This window comes from Macaca mulatta, chromosome X (genome assembly GCF_049350105.2).
Source record: "Macaca mulatta isolate MMU2019108-1 chromosome X, T2T-MMU8v2.0, whole genome shotgun sequence".
NCBI classification, from domain to species: domain Eukaryota; kingdom Metazoa; phylum Chordata; class Mammalia; order Primates; family Cercopithecidae; genus Macaca; species Macaca mulatta.
In genome coordinates, this window is record NC_133426.1 from 85,651,736 (window position 1) to 85,665,103 (window position 13,368).

The following is a 13,368-nucleotide window of genomic DNA, read 5'->3' on the forward strand; positions in this document are numbered from 1 at the left end:
CCTGGGTGACAGAACAAGACCTCCAAAAAAGAAAAACAAACAAACAACAACAACAACAACAACAAACCAGAAAAATGCTTTTTATTATAGAAATATTTGAACGCACACACAAATGAAGAGAATGGTGTAGTGAACCCTAACCCACTTTCAGTGATTAAGAACATGTTTCAAATCTTGTTGTGTTTATCTGTCCTTCCTCCCACTTTTTACTGAAGTATTTTAAAATAATTCTATGTAAATGCCATTTCATCCATAAATGCTTGATTAAGAATCACTAACTGATGAGAAAAATTCCTCTATATATTGCCACCATAGACATAAATTGTTACGGGTTTTACTAGTTGCTATATTAGAAAAAGCATCACAAAAGGCTTAGAATCCTGGAATCTTTTTCCAACTCTATCGACACTCAATGTGTAGCTCCTCAGGGCCTCAGTTTCTCATGCTATCAAATAAAAGAGTTGAATACAATCACTAAGGCACCTTTAATCTCTGGTATTCTGGGTTAAAATAACAACAATAATTAAGCTTGAGAATTTTTATTTTGTATTTCTCTATTAGCTAGGCACAGACAAAAGATTGGAACTTCCCATCTTTAAACACTAACTGCATTGAGAACTCTAGTTAGAGGTAGAAACTTTAAAAATAGTAAAATAAGTTTCAAGCATGATTATTTCCATCTTCTGAGGAAACGTTTCCTGTAACTGCCTACACAGGAACAGCCAATAATTATTTTAAAACAATAATAATGTGGTTTCATCATTCTGACTGCCTTCCTACTTAAAGGGTTAGCACGAGCTTGACAGAGGTGCTCCTAAAGGCTGTGGCGCCCTCTTCTGACCCCTCACCCAACAGGGTAAGTCATGGCTTGTTTCTGAACTGTCTTCTGGTTTCAGCCTTTCTCATTGCCTTATCTGTCATAATTAAGTCATGAAGCATTATGCAAAAATTCAGATCTGACTGGTGGGAAACACAGGTCTTATGAAATACATACGGCTACAGATGCATGCTGAATGCTTTATATTTTCTTAAAGGTTTCCATTTTGAAATTTGAGAATTATTCCAAAGAAAACGAGGTATCATTGAAAGTTGACATGCGATAAAAGTCTCACTCAAACAAGGAGCAAGCCTGTGTAAGAAAACTTTACGAAAATAAGAAATAAGAAGTTTTCTGCTAAAACATCTAAATGAGTTGAAAATAAATGACTACTATATAAAAATTCAAAATCCATGCCGTTAACTGTGTGCCTTATAGCAGAGAAGCTAAACAGGTTGCCCTTCACAGCTTATACTCTGTATTTTATTTTCTTAGACCACTGATACTTTTTTTTTCACCTAGAGACCTACCACATCAATATATAAGTAAATTTAGTGTTTTTTGTTTTTATTTGGGCTGCAGGGAGGAGGAGGTGAAAACTACAGGGCAGGAGAAACGGGCTGGAGAACAAGTGACCTTTTTGGTTTCGATTTTTTTTTTCTCAAACAGCAACTACTGCTCTGCTGATGGCAAGTTCACTCACTTGAAAGATACATCTCAAGTTTATAACAGCATCCAGGACTGTTCTGTTGAATTCCAAAATGAGAAAATTGCATTTGCTTTTGTCACGTAACGCACATCAGCATCAAGAGTGAGTGGGTCTGGCCATACTTCTCAAGGGTACAGGCAGAGATGAATGTGTGTGGTTCCCACAGAGTACTCTGCACTTTAAAATTAGTCTATGATTTTCTGTTCAGAGATGGATGCTCTCTGAAAACTTCTAATGTTTTATCTCTCATTTTTCTCTATCACCAGCTCTTGCTGGTTTTCTTCCTATTCCTCAAAATGTTGCTCAAGCGGGCTTTCTACCAAAATGTCACCCTCTCTACTTGCAACTCGTCCAAGCAATTACTACCCTCATTACTTCAGGCCCATCACAAATCTTACCTGCTTAAGAAAACGTTTTTGAACATTTTATTTACACGACCCTTTCTCTCCTCTCGATTCCTATATCTAAAATTACACTCTTAAGAACTGCATTGTATTACCATGTTATGAAGGTAATTTTACAAGCTGTAATTCTTGAAAAACTAATCTCAGTAGTCACTGTATTTTCTTTGTTCTTACTGTTAGCATACTTGTATTCTGATTTGTTCCCTCATTTGGGGCTTAAGCTTTAGATATACAGAAGCATATCTGGCCTATTTCAATGTTTCTCATAGGACTGGGCTTACCCACCATTATCCCTGAAGTCCCAAGTTCTCTTGCTGTTGGATCTTCTGGGAGCAAAATCTAGTTGACTGGGAAATGAAACTTCTTAGTTAAACAAAACACTCAACTAGCCAAAGTAACTAGTTCCTGGCCACTCCTATTAGATAGATGCCATTTCCATGTCCATGTTTGCTGGCTGGTTTTAAAATTCAAAATAAAACAAATGGCACTTTTGACTACATAATTGCTTTGTATAAAATATTTTCATAAAAGCAAATCTTAAAGTCACCACAAAATAATAGTGTTTATTTCCTGAAAGCTGTTTATATTTACTAAAAGAGCCACCTCCTGGTTGGATTTTGCACTAGAGCCAATAGAATCATTCACCAAAAGCTTGGCAAAATTAATTTGAATTTCTTGGATACCTTTAAATAGACAGTGCCAAGAAAATAATTAAAAATTATTGTTAAGATATTAATTTACAATGAAATGCAGCATGAAACTGAGTAGTTCCCTGCTATACATCTGCCATCTTTGTGTCCAACTGACCTTTAGTATGTATCCCAGCTACAATCTTGCCCTTGCCGTTAAAATAGTAGAAAAAGTTCTCAGATACTCTACACTTTTATGCACATTGGAGACTATGACAGCAGGTAAAATATTTATTTTCATTTGAAAAGAGATAAATATGAACAGAATTTATTTAAAATTGTTCACTGATTACTGTGAAGAAGCAAGTGTTTGTATAACTGATATTCATGTGTTTAAGCATGAAGAGTAGGTGACCTACTTGAGAGACATCCCTTCCTTTCTCTAGAATAGTTATTCTGTTAAGCTTACCAGTGGAGTAGTACTACTTCAGTGCCATACACCTACCTCCTTCCTGCTCTGTGGCATACTTTTTGAGATATCCTGCTTTCCAGTCATCTAAGTTGATGGCCTATTCCTTTTTCTTAGATAATCTGCATCATTTTATTTATGTTCTCTTTAGCACCTTTCATTACTTCAGGCAAATGTAGGCCACCCTCCATCTTCTTTTCCATGGTTTCTCAAGTGTAACAAAAAAGAGAAACTGATAAGAAAACAAGAAACTAGAAAGTACCAACTTGCTAATTTGTAGGGATGTGACCTTTCCTTAGGCAAAAAAAAAAAAAGGTCTAAAGTATATTTACCATTTTTAGTAGATTAAGTTGAGGCCTACAAACCATTGGTCAAGAGGCTAGAACTGCTTTTATTCGTTTGTGCGATTATGCATATATTTATTATTGAAAACATTTGTTGAGTGCTTACTATGAGCCAAGTAGTGTTCTGAGTAACCATACAGTAGTGAACAAACCATGACTCCTGCTCTAGTGGAGCTTATAGTATACTGTGGGAATACAGTAACTTCTTAATTCTAAAAATTAAAAATAAATATTTAAATTAAATTTGTAGTAATTTATCTTTAAATAAAAACAAGTTCTTGTGAGAAAGACTATTTTGGTGAGGCAGGGTCTTGTGGACTTGATAGTCAGGGAAGTCCTATCTGCAGAAATGACATTTAAAATCATATTTGAATAATTGTAAAGATGTAGGTAGATTATAGAGATGGGAATTGAGGGCAAGACCATCACAGAAGGGAAGAAAGTGTCAAATGCCCTGAAATGAGAAGAAGCTTGGCTATAGTGAAATAGGGAGAAATAAGCACAATAAGAGGGAGGAAAGCTTTGCAGGAGTGGGAATAATTCATGCAAAGTCATGAAGGTATGAAATATATTGCCTGTTCATTCATTCATAGAAAAACTCCTGAGAGCCTACTAAGACGCAGGCATTAGAGAGACAATTGCAAATAATTCATAATCTCAGTGCCTTTAAAGAGCTGAGTCTAGTGAGAAAGATAAGTAAAAATAAATGACTTCAATGTAATATTACATAAATAAAATAGGATAATATAAAAAACAATCTTTGATGATCAAATATGTGCTTGCAAATATGTCTATTGCAAGTGTGAAAGACAATTTGGAAAAAATGAATATTGTAGGCAGGAAGATCAGTTGTAAGTTTCTTGAAACAGTCAAGGTAAGACATGAGGAGTTCCAGGATTCAGATAACTTCAGTTAAAAGGGTTTGAGGATTATTTTTGAGTTGGAATTGACAATAGTGGGTGATCGATTGAACTTTGGTAGTGAATGAGACCAGAAAGAGAGAAGAAGTAAGATCAGGAATGTGAGGGAATAGGAAGTATCTCATGACTCCAATTTTTAACACATAGGACAGACACAATGGATATGCTGTGAAATGAAGAATCAACTCGATGAAAAGTATACATTTAAAAAATTTTTGTTTAGGTCATATTATTTGTATGTTTTGCTTAGATGATGTTTGGGTGTTTAGAAATATCCAGATGGTTGGCTTAGTTTTTATTTGTGAATTGGAACTTCCATGTCATATAAACAGTTACTCTTTTCTTCTTGCTCATGATTGCTATCTTCTGGAAGTGCTAATTATTTTGAATACTGACCAATAATTAATGGAAGGATACTTAGCAGTAAACAAATGTAATCATATTCTAGTTTCATTAGTTCTAAATTATCAAAAGCTATGTTTCTTTAAATGTTACCACTATTTTGCTAATGGAGAAAAACCCCTTATTCCCTTAATATTTTCAGCACCAACTATGACTTTTCAATCTGTGACCCAGCTCTCTAAGTCAATTTCCTGAACACAGACAGCCTAACATGCATTTCATATTGAGCATTTTTCTTTTACTTATTAGCAGTTATAATAAATTATTTGATGCAAAATTGTTTTTAAATTATATCAGAATTTTTACTTTCAAAGCTCTAACATTTCCCCATTACAACAATTATTTAAATACTATTATATTTATGTAATAGAAGGATGGGTGAGGAAACCTAGAACTATGAAACAGCATATACAGATTTTCAGGAGAAAACTAAATACAAGTCTACTAGAAACAGTACAACTTTAGAAATGATAAATCTATTAACTTGAGTCCATTCCCTGGAAAAGGCATTAGATAATTTTAATTAAAATACAACAGACCTATTCATCAATTAGGAAATGTGCATGAAATTATTAGAAAAGGGAAGCACACGATCAGTTTTTCTCCATTGTGGCAAATTTATATCTCTAAAGAAACTATATATTACTTTTATTACACAGCTTCAACTTGTTTTTTAAAATTTTAGGATTTTATTCTACAAATAATAACTTTTCATTACCTAAACTTTTCATTACCTAAAGATACTGATCATGTCATGCAAATTATGATTAAGTAATGAGATACATAGATTTTTAAAAGTGTCAGTATGTGCTAAATTAATCATGTTTTTGATCTTTGAACCAGTTTTACAAAATTTATTTAGGTACATGTTGACAAAACATAGTTAACATTTTAAGACTACTCAAACTTTTTTACTCAATGTTCAATGAATTTTTAAAAAATTTAATGATGTGTTGTGGCATACCTCAGAAAGAGGAGGAAAATAAAGCATGCCGTATATAAGGAATAACTGCGCAAACATGCATAAACAGTGATGTTACACACGCGCGCGCACACACACACGCACAAACACATTTGGAATACATCCAAAAGAAAAAAAATGATTGTTTTTAAGCAGTTTGTAAATGTATGGAGTCTAGAGTAGTTGAAACTTTCAGAATTTGCTCCAGATCTATTCCTCAATCAACAGAACTATGAAGAAAGATAAGAAAAAAGAAGTATAAGATCAGTTTTTCTCCATGTTAGTAAACTTAAGTCTCTAAAGAACTCTATATTGCTTTTATTACAGTGCTTCATTTTAAGATTTTTGTTCTACAAATAATGTCCATTTTTTGATGAAAAATTAGGTAATGTAGATAGGCCGAAACAGAAAAAAAAAATCCATAATATCCCCTACAGGATAAAACATCTCTTACTATTTTGGTATTTTATTTTCTAGACTTGGTGAACATTTGTGTATATAAAACAAAAATTAAATAATGTGTCATAATTGCATGATTTTGTTTCCCCACTCAGCAACATATTATGAACATGTTTGTAAATCAATATTCACTCAGTTAATGTTAACAATACAAATAAAATATATTATACCTAATAGGAATTAAATCTAGAAGAGGCATATTTTATAAATTTGACCCTTTTATCAGTAAAAATAAAAATGATATTCACTGATGTAAGCTAGTTTGATTAAGTGAGCAGAAAAATCATAAAAGGACGGCCAAGATAATGAAATGGGTGGTGAAAGGGTCATATATGAACACAAAACTTATCAACACCGTGTGTGTGGTGGTAAAGGATAGAAATTGAAGTGGGACATAAGACATAATTTGTGCTGGGAAAAACTGTTGCTGATTGCTAATTTGGTAGAGTACTGGCAGACAGGATAATAATGCGTAGAAGGACAAGGAACAGGAATTACCCTGATGACAATCAGTGTAGCGAAAAGCCTGGCAGTGTACCTAAAGGGAAAACCACAGGTGTTGACGTGAAGTACTAGTCTAAATTAGCTAGATGTGCATACTACAGAAACCATTTGTGAAAAAGTTATTATGGTTAAACATTGATTTGGATGTGAGTGGTTTTGGAATGACATGAAATTCTTTTTGCTTAATTTTTTGCATACTCTATTTTATGAGGACATGACAGTACATTCGGAAACCTATACTATACCATATGATTTTGGTAGATTTAAAGGTAAACGGCCAGTACCTATATCTCGATACTTCCCTTTCTAGCCTGCACTTTAATCAAACAACAGATCCTGCTGGCTTTCCATTTCCATTTCTACTGTTTTAGTTCAGGAACTTGCTATTTCTCATCTAATAGTTGCAGCAGTTTTCTAGATGGAAATCTCTACTACAAATGCTGTCCTTCATGTGACTTTCATAGGCATTTATAAGCTTTGTTTACCTACTAGTGTATTAACCATTTATATACGGAATATGTTGCACAGACTTCATCAGCAGAATGTTTGCTTTCCATTTTGATAGTGCATTTTAACATACAGTAATTTAAAATTAGGTTGTAATCAAACCTAACAATATTCAGCTTTGTATTTTGCCCTTTCTTTCCCCACTCTGCTCATACTTTTATGCTAGAAAGGACTTGTCCATGCCAAGGTCAGAAAATTATTAACTCATAATTTCTTCCACTACTCTATGGTGTAACTTTTAAGAATTCAATGCTTTGGTTTACATAGAATTTTATTCTTTTTTTCTTTGTTAAATTAATGATGAAAATGAACCACATGTATAGCAATATTTTGATCAAGGAAAGATTATATAGCAGGAAAGTCAATAAGTAATGGCCAAGTTATTACACTGTTAGTCTTAAACATTTTTTCTTTCAGTGAAACATATCACATGGAAGATCAGAGCAGAACTGAAGGAGATAGAGACATGAAAAACCTTTCAAAAAAATCAATGAATCCAGCAGCTGGTTGTTTGAAAAGATCAACAAAATAGATAGATTGCTAGCCAGACAAAGAAGAAAACAAAGAAGAATCAAATAGATGCAATTAAAAAATGATAAATGGGATATCATCACTGATCCCACAGAAATACAAACTAACATCAGAGAATACTATAAACACCTCTATGCAAATAAACCAGAAAATCAAGAAGAAATGGATAAATTCCTGGAAGCATACACCCTCCCAATTCTAAACAAGAAAGAAGTAGAATCTCTGAATAGACCAATAACAGGCAACAATTTCTAAAATTGAGGAAGTAGTTAATAGTCACCAACCAAAAAAATCCAGGAACAGATGGATTCACAGCTGAATTCTACCAGAGGTACAAAGAGGAGCTGGTACCATTTCTTCTAAAGCTACTCCAAAGAATAGAGAAAGACAGAATCCTCCCTAACTCATTTTATGAGCCAGCATCATCCTGATACCAAAGCCTGGCAGAGACACACACACAAAAAAGAAAATTTCAGGCCAATATCCCTGATGAACCTCGATGCAAAAATCCCCAATAAAATACTGGTAAACCAAATCCAGCAGCACTTCAGAAAGCTTATCCAACACAATCAAGTTGGCTTCATCCCTGGGATGCAAGGCTGATTCAGCAAATGCAAATCAGTAAATGTAATCCATCAAATGAACAGAACCAATGACAAAACCCACATGATTATCTCAATAGATGCAGAAAAGGCCTTTGACAAAATTCAAAAGCCCATCATGCTAGAAACTTTCAATAAACTAGGTATCAGTGGAATGTATCTCAAAATAATAAGAGTTATTTATGACAAACCCACAGCCAATATCATACTAAATGGGCAAAAACTGGAAGCATTCCCTTTGAAAAGCAGCACAAGGCAAGGATGCCCTCTCTCACCACTCCTATGCAACATAGTATTGTAAGTTCTGTCCAGGGCAATCAGGCCAGATAAATAAATAAAGCGTATTCAAATAGGAAAAGAGGAAGTCAAATTATTCCTGTTTGCAGATGACATTATTGTATATTTAGAAAATCCCGTCATCTTAGCCCAAAATCTCCTTAAGCTGATAAGCAACTCCAGCAAAGTCTCAGGATACAAAATCAATGTGTAAAACTCACATGCATTCTTATACACCAATAATAGACAAACAGAGCGTCAAATCATGAGTGAACTCCCATTCACAATTGCTACTAAGAGAATAAAACACTTAGTAATACAACTTACAAGGGATTTGAAGGACCTCTTCAAGAGAACTACAAACCATTGCTCAAGGAAATAGGAGAGGACACAAACAAATGGAAAAACATTCCATGCTCATGGAAAGGAAGAATCAATATCATGAAAATGGCCATACTTCCCAAAGTAATTTATAGATTTAATGCTAACCCTATCAAGCTATCACTGACCTTCTTCACAGAATTGGAAAAAACGTACTTTAAATTTCATATGGAACTTAAAAAGAGCCCGTATAGCCAAGACAATTTTAAACAAAAATAATAAAGCTTGAGACATCACACCACTTGACTTCAAACTATACTACAAGCCTACAGTAATTAAAATAGCATGGTACTAGTACCAAAACAAATATATAGACCAATGAAACAGAGCAGAGGCCTCAGAAATAACACCACACATCTACAACCATCTGATCTTTTACAAACCTGATACAAACAAGCAACGGGGACAGGATTCCCAATTTAATAAATGACCCTGGGAAAACTGGCAAGCCATATGCAGAAAACTGAGACTGGACCCCTTCCTTACACCTTATACAAAAATTAACTTGAGATAGATTAAAGACTTAAATGTAAGACCTAAAACCACAAAAACCCTAGAAGAAAATGTAGGCAATACCATTCGGGACATAGGCATGGGCAAAGACTTCCTGTCTAAAACACCAAAAGCAATGGCAACAAAAGCCAAAATTGACAAATGGGATCTAATTAAACTAAAGAGGTTCTGCACAGCAAAAGAAACTATCATCAGAGGGAACAGGCAACCTACAGAATGGGAGAAAAGTTTTGCAATCTATCCATCTGACAAAGGGCTAATATCCAGAATCTACAAAGAACTTAAACAAATTTACAAGAAAAACAAACAAACAAACAGACTCATCATAAAGTGGGCAAAGAATGTGAACAGACACTTCTTAAAAGGAGACATTTATGTGGCCAACATACATATGTAAAAAGGCTTATCATCACTGGTCGTTAGAGAAATGCAAATCAAAAATCACAATGAGATACTGTCTCACTCCAGTTAGAATTGCGATCACTAAAAGGTCAGGAAACAACAGATGCTGGAAAGGATGTGGAGAAATAGGAACATTATTACACTGTTGGTGGGAGTGTAAATTAATTCAACCATTTTGGAAGACAGTGTGGTGATTCCTCAACGATCTAGAACTAGAAATACCATTTGACCCAGCAATCCCATTACAGAGTATATACCCAAAGATATATAAATCATTCTACTATAAAGACACATGCACACATATGTTTATTTCAGCACTATTCACAATAGGAAATACTTGGAACCAACCCAAATGCCCATCAATGATAGACTGGATAAAGAAAATCTGGCACATATACACCATGCAGTACTATGTAGCCATAAATAAGGATGAGTTCATGTCCTTTGCAGGGACATAGATTAAGCTGGAAACCATCATTCTCAGCAAACTAACACAAGAACAGAAAACCAAACACCACATGTTCTCACTCATAATTTGGAGTTGAACAATGAGAACACATGGGCACAGGGAGGGGAACATCACACACTAGGGCATGTTGGTGGGTGGGGAGCTAGGGGAGGGAGAGCGTTAGGAGAAATACCTAATGTAAGTGATGGGTTGATGGATGTGGCAAACCACTATGGCATGTATATAACTATGTAACAAAACTGCACATTCTGCACATGTACCCCAGTACTTAAGGTATTTTAAAAAATAAAAATATATAAAAAATGTAAAAAAGAATTGTGTCTCAATAAAACTATATCACATGTAAAAGCATCTAAATAAGAAATGTGTATTTTTAATATTTTGTACCCTTCTAGTTTTTTAGTAATTTAAATGAATGAGATATTCTATAGTTCATTTTATAACTTTGTAGAGGTTGACACTGACAGACACAGTAGATTCAATATAATTGTGTAAAATAGTGATGCATAAATTGTTTTAACAATAATATACATATATCATAGTAAAATAAGGCATTCAGCACTTGAGAATATAATGTTTAAATAACATATCTCTGGAACCAGATCTTTATGAGCTGCTTATGGTCAATGTATTATTCTATTCTCACACTGCTAATAAAGACATACCTGAGACTGGATAATTTATAAAGAAAAGAGGGTTAACTGACTCACAGTTTTACATGACTGCAAAGGTCTCACAATCATGATAGAAGGTGAAGAAGAAGCAAAGCACGTCTTACATGGTGTCAAGCAAGAGAGCATGTGTAGGGGAATCCCCCATTATAAAACCATCAGTTCTCATGAGACTTATTCACTATCACAAGAATAGTTCAGGAAAGATTCACCTACATGATTCAATTACCTCCCACCGGGTGCCTCCCACAAAAAAAGTGGTTATTGCGGGAGCTACAATTCAAGATGAGATTTGGGTGGTGACACAGGTAAGCCATATCATTCCATCCCTGGCTCCTCAAAAATCTCAAGTCCTCACATTTCAAAACCAATTATGCCCTCCCAACAGTCCTCCAAAATCTTAACTCATTTCAGCATTAGCTCAAAAGTCCACAGTCCAAAGTCTCATCTGAGACAAGTCTTTTCCACCTATGCGCCTGTAAAATCAAAACCAAGTTAGTTACTTCCTAGACACAATGGAGGTACAGGCATTGGGTAAATATATCTATTCCAAACAGGAGAAATTGATCAAAACAAAGGGGCTACAGGCCCCATGAAAGCCTGAAATTCAGCTGGGCAGTCAAATCTTTAAGCTCCAAATTGAGCTTAAAGCTTTGACTCTATGTCTCATATCCAGGTCTTGCTGATGCGAGAGGTGGGTTCCCATGGTCTTGGCAGCTCCACTCCTGTGGGTACAGCCCCCTCCTGGCTGCTTTCATAGGCTGGCATTGAGTGTGTCTGCAGCTTTTTCAGGTGCATAGTGCAAGCTGTCTGTGGATCTAAAATTCTGGGGTTTGGAGGATGGTTTCCCTCTTTTCACAGCTCCACCAGGCAGTGCCTCAATGGGGACTCTCTGTGGGGGCTCATACCCCACATTTCCCTTCTGCACTGCACTAGTAGAAGCTCTCCTGAGTACTCTGCCCCTGTAGCACACCTCTTTCTGGACATCCACCTATTTCCATACATCCTCTGAGATCTAGATGGAGGTTCCCAAACCTCAATTCTTAACTTCTGTGCACCTGCAGGCCCAACACAATGTGTAAGCCACCAAGGCTTGGGACTTGTCTCCTCTGGTGCAATGACCTGAGCTGAATGTTGACCCCTTTTAACCATGGCTGAGACACAGGACTCCAAGTCCCAAAACTACACAAAGCAGCAAAGTCCTGGGTCCGGCCCACAGAACCATTTTTTCCTCCCATGCCTCTAGGGTTATGATGGGAGAGGCTGCTGTGAAGACCTCTGACATGCCCAGTAAACATTTTCTCCAATATCTTGATGATTAATTTGTGGTTCCTCGTTATTTATGCAAATTTCTGCAGCTGGCTTGAATTTCTCATCAGAAAATTGTTTTTTTTTTTTCTATCATGCCATCAAGCTGCAAATTTTCCAACCTTTTATCCTCTGCTTCCCTTTTAAAAATAAGTTCTAATTCCAACCCATATCTTTGTGGATACATATAACTGAATGCTTTAACAGCACCCAAATCACCCCTCGAATGCTTTGCTGGTTAGAAATCTCTTCCACTAGATACCCTAAATAACCTCTCTCCAGTTGAAAGTTCCACAGATCGCTAGGGCAAGGGCAAAATGCCACCAATCTCTTTGCTAAATCATAACAAGAGTCACTTTCACTCCCATTCCCAACAAGTTCCTCATCTCCATCTGAGACCACCTCAATCTGGACTCCATTGTCTATATCATTATCAGCATTTTGGTCAAAGACATTCAACAAGTCTCCAGGAAGTTCTAAACTTTCCCATATCTTCCTGTCTTCTGAGCCCTCTAAACTGTTGTAACCTCTGCCTGTTATCCAGTTCCAAAGTCGCTTCCACATTTTCAGGTGTCTTTACAGCAGTGCCTCACTAACCAGTACCAATTTACTGTATTAGTCTGTGCTCACAGTGCTAATAAAGACATACCAAGACTGAGTAATTTATAAAGAAAATAGGATTAATTGACTCACAGTTCCACATGGTTGGGGAGGCCTCACAATCATTGTGGATGATGAAGCAGGAGTAAAGTCACATCTTACACTGTGGCAGGCGTGAGAGTGTGTGCAGGGAAACTCCCCTTCACAAAACCATCAGAGCTCATGAGATGTATTCACTCTCGCAAGAACAGCATGGGAAAGACTCGCTCCCATGATGCAATTACCTCCTACCAGTGTCCCTCCAACAACACGTGGGAATTATGGGAGCTACAATTTAAGATGAGATTTGGGTAGGGACACAGCCAAAACATATTAGTCTGTGACCATGTTTAATTTAACTTTTTATCCCCAGCCCTATGGCACATAACCCTTCAACTGCTGATTTTAATAATTAAATGAAATTTATTCTGAACACACTGCACACCTACTG

General features: G+C 35.8%; 1 long non-coding RNA gene across 1 annotated transcript; it reads left to right on the plus strand.

The window, feature by feature from the left end:
* Nucleotides 1-805: 805 nt before the first annotated feature.
* On the plus strand, nt 806-10,611 carry LOC144338779 (uncharacterized). The gene is made up of 2 exons (XR_013413158.1): nt 806-856; nt 7,543-10,611. It is a non-coding gene; the product is annotated as an uncharacterized LOC144338779 (long non-coding RNA).
* The last annotated feature ends 2,757 nt before the right edge of the window (nt 10,612-13,368 follow it).